We start from the raw sequence: 23,363 nt of genomic DNA on the forward strand, positions 1-23,363 counted from the left end.
CAGATTTGTTGCAAGAATCAAATGAAATGATAATTATAAAGATCTTGGCCTAGTGTCTGACTCATAGTTGATGTTAAGTATATGTTTATTTCCTTCCTAAGGAATTATGTGACCTGCTTAAGGTAACAGAGTAAATATGTAATAACCTTTAAATAACTATATAAATATCACTTATTATTTTTCTCAGTCTATAATGGATACATGGAGTCCCCATAACCTATTCAGCACATATATAAACTTACATGTATTACTTATAAATAGTCGTGTATATATGACATGTGACACACATATAAAGAAAAAGACACTGGGAGGGGGGGAAAGACAGAGAGAGAGAGAGAGAGACAGAGACAGAGACAGAGACAGAGAGAGAGACAGAGACAGAGACAGAGACAGAGACAGAGACAGAGAAAGAGGGAGGGAGAGAGAAAGATGGAGGGAGAGAGGGAAAGAGGAACTGAGGGAAAAGTGGGAAATATAGTAGTTGGGAGTTTTGGAGTTTAGGGTCTTGCCATAGATTCTCTGTGACTTCATTTAAGTTATTTAGCTTCCCTGGGTCTCAATTTGTTCATCTATAAAATGAAAGGCTTAGACTGACTGATCTTTGAGGTACTTTTTTAGTTTCAGTGTTCTTTGGTTCTAGAATTCTAAATTTAGAAACTGAAAGGAAAAATGACTTTTCAAGTGAGATAACATTTATAAATGCATTGTGCCTGACACATAGTAAGTACTCAAGAAATGTTTATTCCCTTCTCTTTGCCTGTTTATAGTTCAATATCTATATGTGACCTAGACCTGTATTTTCACAACTTGATTTAGGACACAAATACTAGCACTCTACCAAAAGCTTAATGGAAATTAAATTCATATTTTATTTTATTTTATTGAGTAATGCATTATGATGAGATAATATTTGCATTTGTTTTAGGATGACATTCCTGAACTTCTAGGTGCACAATTTACACACACACACACACACACACACACACACACACACACACACACACACACACACACGAAATTGTGCAAAGCTGGTCTCTAAATGAATGGGACTTTTATTGATCATTTTTGCTTGTTTGAATTCTTTATTTGTTAAATCTTTGTGCCTGTGGATCAAAAGGAAAGCTGGCATGTAATCTTTATTATTTGAGTAGCTTCCTTTATTCACATATAATTTTGTCTTTAGAAATTAGGCAGCTACTGTATAGGGGAAATCATGTCAGATTAATAAGACTGTTTTATCCCTTTGCCTTTCTGTTTTCTGGAAACAAGTAACTTAATTCCCTAGTGCCTCAAATAGCCCAATCTGTAAAATGGAAACAAAAGAGATTGAAAAATCTGACCATGTACAGATTAAGTTTGTTTGTCACTACACATTTCTCTAAGCTGATGAAGAGTGAACAGGGAATGGGCACCCTTTCGCAAGTGGTCAGCACTAACTTAAATCTGAGCATTCACTGATAGTGTCAGACTTCAGTTCAGCTAGATCAGACCTCTGGAATTATGAGCTATGTGATCAGGTGCCTGTCTCTCTCAGATAGTATCCTGGACACATAGAAAGTTGGACCAGAGATATTTAACCTCAATGCATTTCCTCAGCAAGACTGTAGTGGCAGGGTCACAAGGACTGGGAGGAAAGTAAATTTGCTAATCGACATCAAACCTTTGGCACAACTATTAACTTGCCTATAAACTTTTCAAGGATTGACGATAATACCTGTTCTACCCTATCTAACAAGATGTTGTAAATAATTGAGATGATCTATGTGAAATTCCTGGAACTTCTTGGAAGGAACACATTTAAGGTATTATTTATAAATGATTATTTGTTTTCTGATGGGAAAATCATCTGCTTGCTTCGTATTGCATTCAGTAACTTCATGTAATGCAGCTGGCTTTATAGAGGATTGAAATACACCTAGACTTCGTGGTATTAGACATTCAGAAAATTTAGTAAATATGTCTTACCTTGGACTAGAAAAAATTAAATTACTGCAGAAAGCAATCTACAATAAATGCCCCCCTAATGAAGGTTCTTTAAAAATTTATTCTAAGGCAATTGCTTGGTTTGTATTTAAAGAATATTTTAATATACATTATGTGCTTTTTATTATTGTTGAGTATGTGTTCTTATTTGTTTGCTTTTGCTTAGATAAGTTTTGGGGTAGTATAGGCCCTAATTTTGAAACACACGTAAAAGTGATCATATTCATAAAAGATTACATATGTGTATGCTAAGCAAGGAAGGGAATGGAATTCATCCTGCTTCAGACTCAGGACTCCATGAGTAAACTAAACCACTTTTTGCCCCTTGACTACCTTCAAAAACTCACAAAATAATTCTTTCTTATGGAAATATTAACAATCAAAAATTTATGAAAAACAGACATCCATTAATGTGACAGTTAGAACTCTGAACAATCCCGTGATTGCCTAGCCCTACTGAATGAAAAAAGTTAAAATCTTAATTTAAGGTCTATATTTTTGACCTTTAATGATCTCTAAAGAATATATCCTAATTCTTTTCCTTTTGAAGAGTATATCATAATCTAGATTTGGTATACGTTTAAAAAAACTTTGTTAAAATATTTTATGAGAGCAACTATGTGGAAACATATTGTTTGTGAAAAATTCAAAGTATAAAGATATAGAAAGTGAACATAGCATATTTTTATGACAAAATCACTATTTTGTATTGGAGAAAATGTTAAACAGAATCAAAGTAACTGCTTCCCCAAGGTTATAGCTTATGTAATGATTCAGAAACAAGAGGTGAAAAGGTCATAGAATAAAAAATTATACCTACTTCCTTGAAGCTTTTTGATACTTTAAAAGGAAAAGGAATTAATTATTATATATGTATATATATATACACACTTGCACTATATATATTTATATACATATATTATATGACTATATCTCCATATATATATGTGTACTTTTTCTACTTTTATTTCCTTTAAAACACATTTCCTTGTATGCTTCCTCTAAAGACTACATACAATAAAGCCATTTGTTGCCCAAAAGCCTGATCTTACATGAATCACCTTTCTTTGTCAAAATTTTGAGGTTATAAATGGAGGCTAATTGAGCAATTTGACAAGCTGAATCCATGTAAGTGCTTTATAATATCTTTCAGCACTTGACCGATAGCACATTTAAAAGGCTAGAATACTCCAGTAAGTGGAACATGCTACTCACCTCACCCACCCTGTGCTGATAAAGCTCAAAATATATTTGTGGATTTCTGAATTGGGACTGGCACTGAATGGGGGCCCATTCTTAAATATTTATTTTCAACAGTGCTTGCATGACACCAAAGCAACTCATTGAAAATTAGACAACTCAACAAATCAGTTGGTTACTTTGATTAAAACATACCAAAAAAATGGTATGATTTTGCTTTTTTTTTTTTCACCAACTTAATCTTCTCTTTTGGCTTCATGAAATGATATTAAGAATCCAATTTTGGAGGAGAAAAATAAATAATAGAAATGTTTTAATGACTTATTTTATTTCATTTTAATAGTATTTCAGTATTTAATAGTTATTTTTAAAGTTTTGTATATTCTCCTATTTTCAACAGATGCTAGATGTTACTGTTTTTATGTTACTGTTTTTACTGAGATGTATGAAAATCAATACTTACAAAATCATTGATTTAGAGCTGGAAATATCCTTTGAGATCACTGATTCCCATCCCCTCATTTTAGAAATGAGAAAACCAAAGCCCAATGAGGTTAAAAGACTTGACTAAAGTCGCACTAATAATAAATATACAATGCAAACCTAGTCCTTAGTTTATTTTGATCACTCTGCCTCTTGATAACAAAGGTATTTTCAAAAGAACAGGAGGAAAAATCATAACCATTGAAGAACAGAACTCCATCTTTTCTTCTTTATTGAAGTCCCAGTAGTGAGCATTCTTCTTCCAACACATCTGATGCTACTGCCCTTCCAATCCCTTACTAACAGCATATAGACAAATTTTGGGAAACACTTGATTTTGAATTAGGAGACCAGGCTTTTAATGCCAGTTCTAGGCCTGTTAATCCTGTGTGACCTGGACAAATTACCTGACCTTTCAGTCATTTGGTCTCATTTCCCTAATCTTTAAAATCATGTCAAGGCCTCATGGCTTGTGACTCTACCCTTAATGTAGAATTCCAGTTTTAAAAGTCTATGATTCCATACATTCTTGGTACTAACTACTGAAGTTCTAAACTATTGCATGTATCAGTCCTGCCCACAAGGAAATGGAAAATAATAGGTCCAGATATATTCACCTCACTGTGGAATTTCCTGATTTTCTTAGAAGTTTGTGAATATTTACATAAATATTTTAGGGGAAATTCCAATCAACCCATAAGTAAGGATAAATTTTCATTAAAATATAATTGAGATTATTTTATAGTAGAATATTTGAGAATCATAATGTCTGAATTGTTGAAATTCTTCTGCCTTTCATGAACAAATAAGAATTGGTCCTATGCAGCTTTGTAGTTCTTCTTCATGGGCCCATAAGTTTATAATTGGAAGAGGACATTAGAGTCTATAGAGCTCATCAATCTCACTTTAGAGATGAGGTAACTTGGGACCTAAGGGATGAAATCATTTATGCAAGGTCACACAGGAGGTAAATGACAGAGCTAGAATTTGAACTCAGTCCTCTCACACAAAATCCCTTATACCAAACTGTCCTATCAGATCTGAATTTTCTTTTGGAAGACCTTGAACAAACCAGTTAACTTCAACTGGCCTCAGATTCTTCATCTGTTAACTGTGGGCATTAGTCTAGGTGACCTCTAAAATTTCTTCCAGATCTAATCTATAATACTATGATCCCATGACCTCTCCTTTCATCTAGATGTTTTCAAGAGTGACTTCCATTTGAATAGCCATATAATTAATGTTCCTATTGAATTCCATGATAAAACAAAAAGCATCAGATTTACTAGACCCATATCACAGAAGTCTCAAGTGTTTTGGAAATATTTTAATAACTTTTCTGATAAGTAACCTAGGTTAAGAGAAATCTAGTGTTACCTATTTAGGAAATTATGGATTTGACTATTATTAAGTACAGGAAATGTTTGTTTTCAAAATTATGCCTTTAAACTCATTTATATTTGAAGGTAAAGATTCTTATTATGTAAACCACCTGTTATGCTAGTGTGAGTGAAAAGACTGCTAATTACCCAACACAGAGACTATTTATTACTCTTTCGTTTCCTGCTGAAGTTGCTGTTTGTTGAATCAAGGGCATTTGGCTAAGCTACTCCAGAAGAATGAGTAGCTTATTGAGTAATTTTCCATCATACTATAAAGATAGAAAAGAAAAGGAAAACACCCTGATACTTGTTTCTGAGGAAAATGAAGTAACTGAAATTGTGTGTGTGTGTGTGTGTGTGTGTGTGTGTGTCTGTTGGAAATTATTATTCTCAGTAACATATAGTTAGAGGACAAGAGTATGACCAGTTCAGTAAATTAAAATAAAAGCTGAATTGCTTAGTGCGTAAAATAGCACATGACTCATGTTGATTGGTTCTAGTATTCCCTATTCCTTGTTTTCCGACTAACAACTTTTGTTTGCCTTTTTTCTACTCCCTGCTTAAACTGCTCGCTAGTCCTCTTATGATGCTAATCTATATTTTGGTAATCATCGATTCTTGCCCCAACCATCACAATGTCCAATTGTATAGATTTGGGCCTGAATTCTATTCCAAGTATTATTCTGTTTTTCCTCATTGCAAATTATTTTGAAGATAGATCAAAATAAGGATTCTTATCAACTTGGAGAAGTAGTCTGAAACAAAGGGAATGATATTCCATCATGATATATTTAGATTGTTACTAATAAAAATTCATGTTTATATACTCTTTTCCATTATTTCATTTATTCCTAGTAGCCTCCAACACAAATTACCTTGTGAGATAATTTATTTTCAATATAGATATATCTGTATCTGGTTTTTGAATCAGAGATTCAAATCACTTCTCTGACCTTTGTATATATTCCTTTATTCTTAGGCACCCCCCTCCATATGTCCCCACTAGAACCTAATAAATAAAAAGGGGAAATAATGATGTTTTACTTGCTCAGTAAATAAGAAGTGTTTTCCCAGAAGTTATTACTTTGTAACTACTTGCACCCAGGGATTGGGAGGGGTTGAAAGTTTTGATAGAACAGCTTCCCTTTGACAATTTATCAATTGGAGATGTCCTGGGATGTCCAAAGAAAGGGCTAAATAATGATCTCCTAAATTTCATTTATGGACCTGTGTCCTGTGAAGGAACTTTAGGGTCTGTGATTACCAAGAGGATCATATAACATTAATTAATGGTTAATTATACCATAATCAATAAACTGATACTCTTCTCCAGAAGCCAGACTCCCAGAATTTTAATTGTCACTTGTATCTAACTATTTTGTATATGTTTGCATTTATACTTATTTACGGTTATTATTGATTAAGCTATAAGGTACTTGAAAGCAGGGACTATCTATCCTTTGCCCTTCTTTTATTCCCCAGTGCACAGAACAGTTATCTGACACTATCATCAGAACTTAATAAATGGTTATTGATTGGTTTTCATAATAACCTTCAATTTATTAAATTTTATAATTATAATTATTAATAGTTTCATTTTACATTTGAAGAAACTCAGTTATGACTCATCTATAGTGACATAGCAAATAGATAGCTGAGCCAGAATTAGATCCCTGGATCTTTGATTCTATTCAAGTCTGGTATATTCTTTGCTATGCCAGGACCTGAAAGGTAACGAAAACTTCACAAATAAAAATGGAAGAAAATTAGTCTATATCCAAGAATATTTGAAAAAGAGTTCAATTAGTGAACTGAGATGAAGGATAAAAGTGGACTGTATGAATATGAACAAAGTATGTTGTAGCTGTGAGGCAGACTACCCATTAGACTCTGCATTAGTCCCACCAAGCTTTGAATGCCATTCCCAATTTGAGAATCTACAGTTAAGGATCGACATGGGAAGTTTGGTGAGGTTTTAGAAGAGATCCATTAAGATGGTTAAATGATGTGAAAAGAAGACTTATATGGGAAGATTAAAAGCAATGGGATTATGTACATTAAAGAAAAGGGAACTAAATGAAGATTTAATAATGGTAATAATAATATATGGTAAACTCTCACATTGAGGGTAAGCACTTGCTGCTATTGATCTCCATGAAAATTTAGGAGAGAAAATTGTTTGGATTCCTATACAGAGGGTTTAGGTTAGTGATGAGGAAAACTTCCCTTAAAGATCATCTAACATTTAGAAGGTTACTGAGGAAAAATGTGGGGCTTAAACTTTAGAGAGAGTTTACATCCATTTTCAAACACATTGCAACTTTCTATTTCTTTGAAAAAAACCCTCAAAACAACTTGTACAGAAGTGAATGCATAGAATGCAGCCATAGACTGTTCATTAACTTTTTAACATAGAGAATACCTAAGTTTTTGTGAGAAAGAGTTATTTTTCATTTGACCAAACCTAATAGTTAACAGAGCAGGAAGAAGAGATGAAGAAATGTTCAGAAAGTCAAGTCCTTATTGAGAAAGAGATAACATTTCCAGTTGCTTGATTTATGCCCATTCTTCACAGGAATCTTTGCTAACCTAGAATAGTGAAATGTGATAGCAGAATTAGCCTGGATATCCAACAGGTCAACCTTTGAGGAAGACTAGTAGTTCAAAATCAAGTGAATGAAGATCTCTGTTCCAATGGAAGTCATTTTATTTAAATGCATGTTCATATGCAAATAGACTCATTCACACATATAAGCTATAACATATCTAAATGTCTTTTTGAGAAAGTTAGAGATATTGGAACTATAATTATGTGTCAACATGATAAGTAGTTTTAAAAAGAAGAGGTTGTAAGAGTTGCCTTCTCTTCTATGGAATTGACATGCTTTATTTCCCTTAGGTTCTATAGTAGATGGAGTGCTGGACATGGTAGAGCGAAAAACTGAGTTCAAATATGTCTTTTGATACTTACTAGCTTTTTGAATGTGAGCAAGTCCTTTAACTTCTATTTGCCTCAGCTTTCTCATCTATAAAATAGGGATGTAGCACTTGCCTCCCAGGGGTATGAGGATCAAAGGAGATATTTGTAAAGTCCTTTGCAAACCTTAAAGTGATAAATAAATGCTAATAATGATTATGATTTTGTGCAATTGAATCAGTTAAGAATAAGCTTGTGAAGAAAAAGAATATTTTAGGGAATAATAGAAAATAAGAGCCAGTTAGGTTCACTGGATAGGGTCTTAGTTAGGTGGAACAGGAGTCAGGTAGGTAGTGCCTGGCCTAGAGTCAGGAGGATTTATCTTCCTGTGTTCAAATCTGGCTTTAGATACTTAGTAGCTGTGTAACCCTGGACAAGTCATTTAACCCTGTTTGATTCCATTTCATCATCTGTAAAATGAGCTAGAGAATGAAATGGCATACCACTATAGTATCTTTGCCAAGAAAACCCAAATGGGATTGCATGACTGAAAAACAACTGAAAAACAGCATTTTGAAAATACTTTGATGATTTTATTGGCTACATTTTAATTTCATGATATAATTTCAATGTGTTTCACATTTTTGCAATGACCACTAAATATTCAGACTACCAAGAATTTAATTATTAATATTCATGCTATTATTTGACATGGTTGAAGACTGGTGGGTTGTGTGGTGGGAGAATATTTCACTAGAGACTGTTGCTAGTGTAAATGTTTCTAATATGTATGACCTGCAGTAAAATATGGTGGCATATTCACAAAGTACATGCTTTAATACATGGCCAACAGTTTGACAAATGTCATTAAAAAAAAATCAAATCCACTGGAACGTCTCTATAATGCTTTCCAGGGAGCTGGAGGTTTTTCAGTGTTATCTGATCCTCTTTGGGCTTTTGTCCAGGATTTTAAAAAATGAACAGTATAGACAGGAAAATGTTAAATGGAGGCATATTGTGATGAATTTTCACTATATAGTATTTGTTTTAAAGTCCTTGACTTAATATATAGCAGTTGCACTAAGTAACAAATCCGTTTAGAAGTACAGCTAGTTTTTTTTTCCCTTTCCCCCCAGTTCCGTTTATTTTTTCATCGCTGTTCTGAATGGATTTTTAACTTTTAAATAGGTCCCATTTATTCCCAACTAGACATCCTTACTTAGAAGGGACTTTTTTAGTGGTACAGATGAAATTTCATTACCATGCATATGGTCACACCTTGTCAGAATATGGGTCCTAAATTTCTCTGCAGTATTGATATTTGTGTACATTTAAAGTGACATGATTTGGCAAAAGAACAAGTATCTCTTTTTTCGAGTTAGTGGTGCAAACGGTGATGACTGACCACGTACTACAAGGTTAAAACAATTTTAAAAATCTTTTGCTAATGTGATAAGACCAAGGCTTGTGTTTTTCCTAACCTCATTTTCAATTGGCCACTATGTTCAACCAACAAGTGAACAAACTCTGCAAGCTGATAGAAGTTAGTGTTCTTTACTCAAATAAATGGGAAGGTCAAGACAGAAGGAATGTTTAGAAAAGGTTGGCTCTTTTTTTTTTCCAATATTAATTCATTCTTTTAGAACTAAGTCATTTTTAGGTTTTATTTCCTTTTTTCCTAGTAAAACAGCAACAATACTAATAATTGGAATTTACATAGTGGTTTAAAGTTTGCAAAGTGCATGATGTCATCTATATCTATATCTATATCTATATCTATCTTAGTTGATTCTCATAATCACTCTGGAAGGAAAGTGTTCTTATTTTCCCCACTTCACAGATGAGGAAGCTGAAATTTAGAGAAGTTAATGACTTTTCCAAGTTCACATAGGAAGTAATATATCTGAACCAGGACTTAAATGATGTCACTTAGCTGTTTAATTTTTTTTATTATTTTTATACATTCCTTTAACTATTTTTATTACTTTATTATTTTGTGTATAGCACAAGTAGGAAGGCAAACAAGTTTCCCTCTCCAAAGAATCTAAATATATTAAAGGGGTCAGGAGAGAAAGTCCTAATAGAAATACATCTCAGAAGAGAAGCTTTTGAAAGACGTCTGGGAATCTTCCATTATCACTGTTTAATTCCTACCAAAAAAGGAGTGGTTCAGAGTGAAGAAATTACTTCTTATTCTGTGGCAATGAATGAATGTGGAAATGCCTCTTGTATATGGATCAAGACAGAAATCTGGGTCCAGGCTTTGGCTCTCATTGTAATTGTTTTTATTTCCTGGAGAGAGTTGGAACTTTTTACAGGGGGGGTTAGGGGGACAAGTTTGGTCATTGTATTACTTAATATGTACGTGTGACTGTCCATACCAAAAAATGATAGTCTCTTCATATTTCCTTTCTTTTATTTTTGTTTTCCATATGTAAAAAAAAAAAACTTCTATGCAAAGTTAGTAGAAACCTTGGGTCATAATAGAAGAACTATTTTGTTCATTTCAGTTGTTTTCACAATCTGTGTGGATTTCCCTCAGGCAAATTGGCTATCAGTGATTTGTCATTCAAGAATCATTTCTCATTTACTAGTACAACCTTAGATCCATTTTTCAGTTAAGCTCATTTTAGACTTTAATGGTAAAAGAAAAAATATCCCCTCTGTCTCACACCAACCGATGGCAACAGGAAGAAAATCCTATTTTTGAAAATTTTATTAAAATGTAGAGTTACTTAACAATTGTAATTACTTAACAAATATTTATTATGTGGGAGGTGATAACATGTTCTTTAAAAGATAGTCCTTCCCAGAAGCAAGAGTCATAGGACCATATATTTAGAATGAGAAGGTACATCAGAAGCCATTTAGTCCAGCTCCTATGACTTAAGGATGAGACCCCCTCCCCCAAGAGGCTAAAAACTTGTCCAAAGTCCCACAAATAGTAGATGAGAGAGGGAAGATTTGAACCCAGTTATTTTGACTCCAAATTCAACACATTGCACTGTACCATGCTGTCACCTCATTTTCTAAAGACATTTTTTTCAAAAACCCTGTTCCCCCTGAATTTCAGGAAAAAAGAAAACAAGTTTAAAAATGATTAGCCCTTTATTGTTTAATATTGTAGTCAATAGCTTGAATTAAGCTATAGATGATATGATTTTCAGTTTTGGATTGTACAAACTAGTTTGTTGTTCAGTCAGTTAAGTTGTATCCAACTCTTCATGTTGCACATAGTCAGCATTTAGTACATGCTAATTAACTGTATTACCTTTATCTGTTATTATCTTTATCTTGTATCTCCTCTAGAATGCAAACTATCTGAATATAGGTTCAGTGTTATTGTTATGCTTGTATTCCAAACACTTAATATAATTGTTTGCATTGTGTTGGCTCTTAATATTTGATGAATTGATTACAATTTCTATCTCCATTTTAAAAGTGAAAAAGATTACTTATAAAAGATTAAATAACTTGTTGGAGGCACTGACCACTTGGTTAGTCAATGGCAGCATTGGAATGAAAACAAGTCTCCCATTTCCATATGATTTCTATGACCACATTTGGGCAGAATAGCTCCTTTTGGTGTCAGTATTACATGTTATATCTTAAGACTGTTAGAGAAATGGACAGTTGGAGTTACCCAAATAATTTCTCTGTAATGGATGTTAGAGAGACAAAAGGTGGTCTAATGTTAGAGAGGAAGATTAATTGTAAAGAGTCAAGGAAAGGAAAATTGTCCTGATGACCAATGAAAAATAATAAAATAATCCAAATAATGTCAAAATCAGCAGCTGTTGAAACATCTAGGTCACATTTAGAGAGCCATTTTGGACTTTTGTTGATTGCAAATGGATACCTCTTTGCAGGTTCACACAGGACAGTAACATAACAATACTTCTAAGTCCTAGGGTTAGGTTATCCCATGAAAGGTAGTCTAACCCTTTCCCAGGAAACATGAGCTGGCTAAACAAATAAAACAGTAATCTGCCTTTACTGTGTATATTCAAACTGTCCAGTTTCATTTAATGATGTGTTTCTGTTTTTAAACTGTAAGTAGTTAGGATTTTTCATTTAAAAAATAGGAAAATGTCTGTGGGGAGCAGAAAGACAGGAATTATTAAAAACCCATGGCCCATTATGTTTTGAGACTGTGCACAGAGATTAAGCAACATTTTTGTTGAAAGACAAAAGCAAAGCCTTTGGTGCCAAGAGGAAATGATCTCTCAGAAAGGAAATGATAGGTTGAATAGCTTTAGTTTACTTTCACCTCTGAGATCCTGGTTTAAAGCCATCTCTTCTATCCTTGACAGAGAAAAGTAAAGGAATCCACTGAGACTGAAAACTACTGTGGGAACTGTGGTCTTTGCACAAATTCAAAAAAAAATAGAAGCTATGTCAAAAATAATATGGAAACAAGTGTTTCTACAACAACATGTTTGGGGTGTTTTATGATCACATATATTGGGGGAACTCAGATAATATGCATCAGAACTTACAGGATATTATCAAACATGAGGAAGCAGACATTCTTCTTGTGCATTAGATCCTTAGGCAGCAGAAATAAAGACCACTAATTATTACCAACATTTCATAAAATTTCATTTGTGTCTCAGTTTATGCTATTTTTTCAAATTCATATAAAGGAATCCAAAAGTACACATTCTGGTTAGATTATGTTCCAATTATTTATTTTGCTTTAGGTCTTTATAACAACATAGTCTGCATCCTTATTTTAAGAAGAATTATAAATACATTATGATATTGAAACATGGGACCAGTCCCATAGTCAATGCTCTCAGTGAAGAATATTAATACCTTCTTATATCACTGTGACAGAAACAGGCCCTTGATAAATGTTAGACATACCTTGGAAATAGTAATCAAGTCTGTTAGTTTTAGTACTAGGATTTATTTCAACGTGCATTTGCTAACCTTATATATCAAAATATAAGCTATAAAGAGGTTGGGTTTCTAAGCAACGCATCAGAAATATCTATGTACCCAAAAGTATATTAAAATTGCAAATACAGAAAACTAACTGAATCATAGAAATGCTATTGCTTAGTTAGGTTTTTTTCTATGTGCAATTTTTATGTTCAGTACACATTTACATACATACACAGACTATCTGACTGTCTCTCTGTCTTTCCCTCTCTTTCCCTCCCTCTATCTGTCTCTCTCTGTGTCTCTCTTTTCTTCTCCATATAATATTTACATATATTATATGCGAAATAAATGATGTGAACAGTGATCCATCCATATTGCATGATTAGATGGCTATATACCTGTGTGTGTGTGTGAGGAGGGCTCTGTAGGTATGACTATAAGTTGCAGAGAAGGTGCAAGTCTGCACTCATACAAGGAATTCTTCAGCAGATACTTCCTATATTGTTGATATTACAGAAAGGCATGGGGTGTTGGGAAGACTAAAAACATAAATAGACACATACCACATATGTGAGTCATTGAGAAAGAGACCAGGTTCTGAAGAACTTTAAATGCCCAATCAAGGGCTTTTTGATGAAGTTATGAGGAGACACTGGAATTTGTAGAAGCATGACAGTTGATATGATTAGATCCATACTTTGGGATATGTGGAGGAATAATTAGAATTTAGGAGTGGCTTTAGCTTGCAAAACCAATTACAAGGCTATTGCTAGTAAGTAGTAAGGTCTGATTTGGGGTGATAATTGTATGAGAGGAAGGGAGGGGGACATATTCAAAAATATTTAAAAGATGATAAGATTGGGTATTGATTAGATATATGGGATGAGTGAAAATGAGGATGACACTAAGTTTGTGAACCTGAGTGACTGACTACAAGCATGGTGGTAACATTAATAGTAACAGGGAGGTCTAGAAAGACGCATGGGTTTGGAATAGTGTATTCATATTTAATCAACATATACTTTGATATTCAGAGAAATCAATGTGAAGGTAGGCATACATGAAAATGGTAAAATAAGTAAAAGCAAACATTTCAAGCATATACTGGTAAGAAGTAAGGGATACAAGATCAAAAGCTTAGCATAGTGCCTAGCAGATAGTAAGAATTTAATAAATGCTTGTTGATTGATGGATGAAAGGCTTTTAGACTACACAGAAGACTCCTCTATATAAAATGAATACTTTCTTTGAGAAAATAGTTTTGAAATGTTGGACAGGTCAAGCAAAAAATGATGCTAAAATGAAATAAATTATACTTTTAGAAAAAGGAAATGACTCCTTAATAGTCTTAGAGTTATTCCAAAATTAAATGACTGTGCATAGTTAGACAAACTGGTTAAAGCAAAGTTAGTATAAAAGTAGAAGTATAAAAGTGAAAAAATGTGTGCAATGAGAATAACTGCAACCTGACATTTTTAGAAGGACTATTGAAATGGAAAGATGAGAAATAGATAGAATGATGGACATTGACATAGATTATCATTTTCTGAGGAAATTTAACTGATACAGGTCAATTATAATAATGAGAATACACTTAAAGTATAGAAAGCACCTTAATCAGTAGACACTTGTGTGGAGAGAAATATAATATCTAAGGGTAACCCAAGTGTCTAATGGATACTCCATTGTAAAATATGGGAACAAAAGATGAGTGAAAATACCTAAGTTCAGTTTTAAATGTTTCATCATTGAGGGAGTATGAGGGATGGAGAACTATCAACGGTGGCATGTGGCTGTTGCCATCTGAAATTCCATGACTTCTGCTCCTCTAGGGAATTAAACTTTATCTTCATTAATCAGTACTGACAAGAATTGAGATGTATACCAGCTAAGAGCATAAAAAATGTTCTTGCTAGGATGGGCTCCAGCGTTCTGAGAATAGTCAGATATCCATGAACTTGGAGGAGTAGTTTAGGGGAGGGGATGATATCATGGCATAGGAGACATTTTCCCCCCTACATCACCCTTAACTGTCAATTTCATCTTCAAGGTTCTAGACACACAACTCCTTTCTTTACTATTTCTTCCTATTTCCCTAGGTGTTTCAATAGTTTTCATAAAGTTTAGTGACATGACTGGGCTTGAAATTCCTTTATTTTTTTAACTTAATTTAAATTAACATGTCATTAAAAAGTCAGCCATTTGAGTTTACTGAATAAATGAAATCAGTAAGTCAAGAGTCAGGATCTTCCCAAATATGGGATAAAGCCTCAAAGCAGAGATGAAAGATTTTTCCTTTATTAACAATTTTGGAACATATTCTAAATCATATTCCTTGGTCTATATTGAACCTGAACTCAGCAACCAGTTGTTATAACTAAGAGAACTTGGAATAGCAATCTAGATGTTTATATTCTGAATAACCTTTGGTGAGCACTTATGATATGGAAGATACTTTCTTGTCAGAAATCTTTAAAGTAATATTTTGTTATAACGAAAGGTCTTGGGAAAGTCTGTACATGCCTTTTTTCTTTTTCTTAAACCCTTTCCTTCTGCCTTAGAATCAATACTATGCATTGGTTCCAAGGCAGAAGAGTGGTAAGGGTTTGGCAATGGGAGTTAAGTGACTTGCTCATGATCACACATCGAGGAACTATCTGAGGCTAGATTAGAGCCTAGGACATCTGTCTCTAGGCCTGGCTCTCAAACCACTGATATACCCAGATGCCTCCCATGCCTTCTTTTTGACTATTGGCTTAAGTGTAGAGTCACCTGGTATCCAAATTATATGCTACTCCTCCTAATTTGTCCATTGATTGATTGACTAAGTGATAGGTTTTCTTCTATAGGTTGCAGAGAGTAAAGAAATGAAACAGGTAGGAACTGCTATTACTTCTGTAAAAGGATGATGTATACTTCCAGGAAATACTTTTTGTAACTCTTCCAAGAAGTTATAGAGAGTGAAACAAGTTTAAAGAGAGCATAGAATGGGGCGCAAGTATCCCAAACCATTTCAAAGGCATTTAAGGCAGAACTTGAGAGACAGAAAATTTAAAAAATGGGAAACACCTTTAAAGATATTTATGAGAAACTCAAGTCAGAAGTGAAGTTGGAACTTTTAAACTATAAAATTAAACCTAAATGTGTAATAATATGTAGAAATGATGCTGAAAAAGATCAGAAGACTAAGGCATGCATTTAGAGAGATCTGTGCTCAGGGTAACACAATTTTGAGGACATTGTGATGATTGATTATCAATATTTTTTGGAAAATTCTTGGAAAAAATCCTGAACTTTATTATTACTTATTCATTGTAACAAAGAGATTATCAATAATTACTGAACTGGTGCTTACTTTTCCATTTCTATATGTATTTTTTTAATGAAGGGATTTATAGAGACCCTTTATGTGCCAGGCACTGTCCTGAGTGTTTTGTTTTATTTTAATAAACTTCTCATTTGAACCACACAACAACCCTGTGCGGAAAGTGCTATTATTCTTCCCCAACTTACAGTTGAGGAAACTGAAGCAAAAGTACCTGAGGCTAGATTTGAACTCAGGTTTTACTGACTCTGGGCCCAGAACTTTATCCACTAGGCCATCAGTTGCCTTAAGAATGAGTATTGACTTCCGGTCAAGATGGCGGCTTAGAGAAAGCTAAAGTCAGATCTCCAGAAACCCTTCCCTACCGAACTCAAACTATATGCTCCTAAGGCACCAAAATTCAAAGCAAACAACAGCATAGACCCTGGGAATCCTCCTCCTGGACCTGGACCTGGATCAAAAGTTAGGGCCCCCCCAAAAGCCAGAACCTGAGATCACTTGGACCTAAGGGGTAGGCAGAAGGAAGGTCCCAGGACCCATCCCCCCAACCCAGAGTGCTGAGTCTGAGGCAGCAGAGAGAACCTCAGAGCCTTAGGGCCGGCTATCCTGAAGGCCACTTCCTGAAAACAACCTGACCCAGTCGCGGGGGCACCCAGACAGCAGGGAAATGGAGAGAGACGGAGGGGAGGGGCCTGCAGCCCCCTGGCTGGATCCTTCCATCTGAGTCTCACAGAAGGTCCCTGCCTCAGGGCATACTCAGTCCGAGGTTAATCCTATCAGGAGCCCTCCAAGCTCCAGGAAGCCACGGCCCCTCCCCCCTCAGAGAGCAGGGTCCTCTGAAACAACAGTAACCCTCAGGGCTGGCAAAAGGGCCTCTGGAGCCAGCTATTCTGAAGGCCACTTCCTGAAAACAATCTGACCCAGTCTCGGGGGCACCCAGACAGCAGGGAAACGGAGAGAGACGGAGGGGGGGGCCTGCAGCCCCCTGGCTGGATCCTTCCATTCGAGTCTCAGGGAAGGCCCCTGCCTCAAAGCATACTCAGTTCAACCCAGAGAAAGTTAATCTTATCAGGAGCCCTCAGAGCTCTGGGAAGCCACGGCCCCTCCCCCCTCAGAGTGCTGGCTTTCCTGGCCAGCTAAGGCACAGAAACAAACACCCCATGGAAAGGGCCAAGCCAGGCTCAGAGCGTGGAAGTAAGGCAACAGAGAAGCATTGGGAGGGAACTGAGGAGGGCAGTAACACAGAAACACCAGCAATTCCTGGCTTCCCCGGGAAGACAGAACAACAACTGCATAGAACGGACAATCTGCCTAGGGCTAAAATGTCTGAACACCAGACAGAGATAAGAAAAGCTAGTCCTTCCCACTCAGATAGAGATGGCAAACTCCACAGAAGCACAAAAGCCCCAAAATTCCAAGAAAAACAAGAAGAAGGGGGAGAGTGGTAATCATGATATCTGATAAAGCCAAAGCAAAAATAGACCTGATCAAAAGGGATAGGGAAGGTAATTATATTTTGTTAAGAGGGACTTTAGATAATGAGGGAATATCACTAATCAACATGTATGCACCAAATAATATAGCACCCAAATTTCTAATGGAGAAACTAGGATAATTGAAGGAAGAAATAGACAGTAAAACCATATTAGTGGGAGTACTTAAACCAACCATTATCAAATTTAGATAAATCAAATAAAAAAATAAATAAGAAAGAAGTAAAAGAAGTGAATGAAATCTTAGAAAAATTAGAATTAATAGACATAGGGAGAAAAATAAATAGGGATAAAAAGGAATACACCTTCTTCTCAGCACCACATAGCACATTCACAAAGATTGACCATACATTAGGTCACAGAAACATGGCACACAAATGCAGAAAATCAGAAATAATAAATGCAGCCTTTTCAGATCACAAGGCAATAAAAATAATGATCAGTAATGGTACATGGAAAACCAAATCAAAAACTAATTGGAAATTAAACAATATGATACTCCAAAATCATTTAGTTAGAGAAGAAATCATAGAAACAATAAATAATTTAACCGAGGAAAATGACAATGGCGAGACATCCTTTCAAACCTTTTGGGATGCAGCCAAAGCAGTAATCAGAGGTAAATTCATATCCCTGAGTGCATATATTAACAAACTAGGGAGAGCAGAGATAAATCAATTGGAAATTCAAATAAAAAAAACTCAAAAGCGATCAAATTAAAACCCCCCAGCAGAAAACCAAACTAGAAATCCTAAAAATTAAGGGAGAAATTAATAAAATCGAAAGTGATAGAACTATTTATTTAATAAATAAGAAGAAGCTGGTACTTTGAAAAAAAACAAACAAAATAGACAAAGTACTGGTCAATCTAATTTTAAAAAGGAAAGAAGAAAAGCAAATTAACAGCATCAAAGATGAAAAGGGGGACATCACCTCCAATGAAGAGGAAATGAAGGCAATCATTAAAATTTACTTTGCCCAATTATATGGCAATAAATACACCAATTTAGGTGATATGGATGAATATATACAAAAATACAAACTGTCTAGACTAACAGAAGAAGAAATAGAATTCTTAAATAATCCCATATCAGAAAATAAAATCCAACAAGCCATCAAAGAATTTCCTAAGAAAAAATCCCTAGGGCCTGATGGATTCACCAGTGAATTCTATCAAACATTCAGAGAACAGTTAACCCCAATACTATACAAACTATTTGACATGATAAGCAAAGAGGGAGTTCTACCAAACTCCTTTTATGACACAAACATGGTACTGATTCCAAAACCAGGCAGGTCAAAAACAGAGAAAGAAAACTATAGACCAATCTCCCTAATGAATATAGATGCAAAAATCTTCAATAGGATACTAGCAAAAAGACTCCAGCAAGTGATCAGAAGGGTCATCCACCATGATCAAGTAGGATTTATACCAGGGATGCAGGGCTGGTTCAATATTAGGAAAACCATCCACATAATTGACCACATCAACAAGCAAACCTACAAGAACCACATGATTATCTCAATAGATGCAGAAAAAGCATTTGATAAAATACAACACCCATTCCTATTAAAAACACTAGAAAGCATAGGAATAGAAGGATCATTTCTAAAAATAATAAACAGTATATATCTAAAACCATCAGCTAATATCATCTGCAATGGGGATAAACTAGATGCATTCCCAATAAGATCAGGAGTGAAACAAGGATGCCCATTATCACCTTTACTATTTAACATTGTACTAGAAACACTAGCAGTAGCAATTAGAGAAGAAAAAGAAATTGAAGGCATCAAAATAGGCAAGGAGGAGACCAAGTTATCACTCTTTGCAGATGACATGATGGTCTACTTAAAGAATCCTAGAGATTCAACCAAAAAGCTAATTGAAATAATCAACAACTTTAGCAAAGTTGCAGGATACAAAATAAACCCACATAAGTCATCAGCATTTCTATATATTTCCAACACAGCTCAGCAGCAAAAACTAGAAAGAGAAATCCCATTCAAAATCACCTTAGATAAAATAAAATACCTAGGAATCTATCTCCCGAGACAAACACAGGAACTATACTACAAAACACTCTCCACACAACTAAAACTAGACTTGAGCAATTGGAAAAACATTAACTGTCATGGATAGGATGAGCCAATATAATAAAAATGACCATCCTACCCAAACTTATTTATCTATTTAGTGCCATACCCATTGAACTCCCAAAAATTTTCTTTACTGATTTAGAAAAAACCTTAACAAAATTCATTTGGAATAACAAAGGATCAAGGATATCCAGGGAAATAATGAAAAAAAAAACACAAATGATGGGGGCTTTGCAGTCCCTGACCTTAAACTATATTAAAAAGCAGCAGTCATCAAAACAATTTGGTACTGGATAAGAGACAGAAAGGAGGATCAGTGGAATAGCCTGGGGGCAAGCGACCTCAGCAAGACAGTATACGATAAACCCAAAGATCCCAGCTTTTGGGACAAAAATCCACTATTCGATAAAAAACTGCTGGGAAAATTGGAAGACAGTGTGGGAGAGATTAGGAATTGATCAACACCTCACACCCTACACCAAGATAAATTCAAAATGGGTGAATGACTTAAACATAAAGAAGGAAACCATAAGTAAATTGGGTAAACACAGAATAGTATACATGTCAGACCTCTGGGAGGGGAAAGACTTTAAAACCAAGCAAGAATTAGAAAGAGTCACAAAATGTAAAATAAATAATTTCGACTACATCAAATTAAAAAGCTTTTGTACAAACAAAACCGATGTAACTAAAATCAGAAGGGAAACAACAAATTGGGGAAAAATCTTCATAGAAACCTCTGACAAAGGTTAAATTACTCAAATTTATAAAGAGCTAAATCAATTGCACAAAAATCCAAGCCATTCTCCAATTGATAAATGGGCAAGGGATATGGACAGGCAGTTTTCAGATAAAGAAATCAAAACTACTAATAAGCACATGAAGAAGTGTTCTAAATCTCTTATAATCAGAGAGATGCAAATCAAAACAACTCTGAGGTATCACCTCACACCTAGCAGATTGGCTAACATGATAGCAAAGGAAAGTAATGAATGCTGGAGGGGATGTGGCAAAGTAGGGACATTAATTCATTGCTGGTGGAGTTGTGAACTGATCCAACCATTCTGGAGGGCAATTTGGAACTATGCCCAAAGGGCGATAAGAGAATGTCTACCCTTTGATCCAGCCATAGCACTACTGGGTCTGTACCCCAAAGAGATAATGGAGAAAAAGACATGTACAAGAATATTCATAGCTGCACTCTTTGTGGTGGCCAAAAATTGGAAAACGAGGGGATGCCCATCAATTGGGGAATGGCTGAACAAATTGTGGTATATGTTGGTGATGGAATACTATTGTGCAAAAAGGAATAATAAAGTGGAGGAATTCCATGGAGACTGGAACGACCTCCAGGAAGTGATGCAGAGCGAGAGGAGCAGAACTAGGAGAACATTGTACACAGAGACTAATACACTGTGGTAGAATCGAACGTAATGGACTTCTCCATTAGTAGCGGTGTAATGTCCCTGAACAATCTGCAGGGATCTAGGAGAAAAAACACTATTCGTAAGCAGAGGACAAACTGTGGGAGTAGAAACACCGAGGAAAGCAACTGCCTGACTACAGCGGTTGAGGGGACATGACAGAGGAGAGACTCTAAACGAACACTCTAATGCAAATACTAACAACATGACAATGGGTTAGAATCAAGAACACATGGGATACCCAGTGGAATCATGCGTCAGCTATGGGGGGTTTGGGGGGGAGAAAAGAAAATGATCTTTGTCTTTAATGAATAATGCTTGGAAATGATCAAATAAAATATTATAAAATTAAAAAAAGAAAGAATGAGTATTGCTTTTATGCCTGTGGGATATCCTTGATGAAAGTCTGAGAAGGGAACAAGAGGACTTTTGCAAATGATATTCTAGAATCATGTCTCTACATGGTGTATACTTGAGATTCCTGTTCCTGGAGAGGCTAAGTCTGACAGACTGCTTGAGCTAAGGGCTTCTAAACTTCATTGTTACAAGTCCACTGGGTTTCCACACTAAGAGTAATGACAATGTCTCAAGCTTGAGAGTAGAGGAGAGTGATTAGGCATGGTTTGTAAAAATCAAGGTCCTAGTGTGTTTATTGATTCTTTTTAATAAAAGTATCTTATTTGATGCAACTAAGTATTACTTTAAAGGTTCTTTGACAAGAAAGTATCTCCCACATGTAAGTCCAAATCTTTCTTTTTTCCTTGGAAGATGTAATATAGATAAATTTGTTTGTTGACATTATGATTATAATATAGAAACATACAAACCAGCAATATTATGTCCACGAATCATCCAAAGGTTAAGAGCTCCTCTAGATGTTTCTCTTTCAGATGATGTTCATTACAATGGATCCCAGATCATTGAAGACCTCCCAAACTATATCAAAGTTCAAGAGACTTTGGACAAATATCCACACTGGTAAAACCAAGTAGACAAGGAATACTAGTTGTCTAGATGAAAATATGCAGTTGATGGAACAGTCCATGGAACCTGTTAATAAATATATCTATTTTGTACAAGTATTGAATATGTATAATTAAAAGGACTGAAGAGGAGGAAATAGAGAAGGAAATATTTGTTTGCTCTTTAGGAATTTTAAAGTAACTTTATTTTTTCTTAAACCCTTACCTTCTGTCTTGGAACCAATACTATGTATTGGTTCCAAGGCAGAAGAGTGGTAAGGGCTAGGCAATGGGGGTTAAGTGACTTGCCCAGGGTCACACAGCTGGGAAATGTCTGAGGCCAGATTTGAACCTAGGACTTCCTGTCTCTAGAGCTGGCTCTCGATCCACTGAGCTACCAGTTGTCCCCTACAGTAACTTTAAATACCTCTAAATTTCTTCCTAAACCAAATTTATTCCCTCCCCCCTTTTTATCACCAGTATTTTTCTGTTGAGGCTATGTCACCAACAATCATAAAAGATCAAAGTCTTTGAAGAATTAAATTTGTGAAATACTCAAAGGCTATGGATAGGAACAGGACACAGTATATGTTTAATATAAAACTGTGCATCAGAACTGGCATAAAATATTATATAAAGGAGATATAAAATTGGAAGTGGAAGCTAGTTGTTCTTTTGGAAATAGTGAGGGAAAATAGACAGTTGGTATGTTCAACTGGGCTTCAAAAAATGTTCCAGAGGAAGGACCTGGTATGAACTCTATTATATAGGATTTATGGAAGTAAATATATGAGTTATATTGGATGAGTGAGTTTGGATGGGTTGTAATCTATACAGCTTAATAGGTTGCCTATATTAATAAGATCACAGATTTATCAAAGTCTTAGTTGGAAAAGAGATCTTAGAGATTATTTCTTTTTATACCTTCTCCTCAATACACTTCCTAATTTCAGGAAAAGTGAGGAAACTGGGGCACAAAGAACTTAAAGCTCAAAATCACATAATAAATGTCAGAACCAGAACTGGAACTCAGGTCTACTATGTCATTCCAAAACCCATTTCTCTTTCTATTATTCTATTCTGTCATCCTTTATGGAAGTTTAAAGTACAAGGAAACCAAGGGATATGAACATAAGTATATGAAGTTGTCACCATAAAAGTTTGTTTTTTGCCTTTTAAACACTATTTGTTTCCGACCCACATA

The 23,363-nt window shown here is 35.1% G+C and overlaps 1 protein-coding gene across 3 annotated transcripts in view; it reads left to right on the plus strand.

Annotated features, from left to right (window-relative positions):
- Positions 1 to 1,491: 1,491 nt before the first annotated feature.
- Positions 1,492 to 23,363, plus strand: part of EYA4 (EYA transcriptional coactivator and phosphatase 4) — a 378,081-nt gene continuing 356,209 nt past the window's right edge. The window contains exon 1 of one of the 3 annotated variants that reach the window (XM_056818816.1): positions 1,492 to 1,802. The gene's annotated coding sequence lies outside the window, so the exon portion shown is untranslated. The remainder of the gene's footprint in view (positions 1,803 to 23,363) is intronic. The other 2 variants (XM_056818809.1, XM_056818808.1) reach the window with 2 other exon arrangements.

The sequence above is a fragment of the Monodelphis domestica genome, chromosome 2, assembly GCF_027887165.1.
Source record: "Monodelphis domestica isolate mMonDom1 chromosome 2, mMonDom1.pri, whole genome shotgun sequence".
NCBI classification, from domain to species: domain Eukaryota; kingdom Metazoa; phylum Chordata; class Mammalia; order Didelphimorphia; family Didelphidae; genus Monodelphis; species Monodelphis domestica.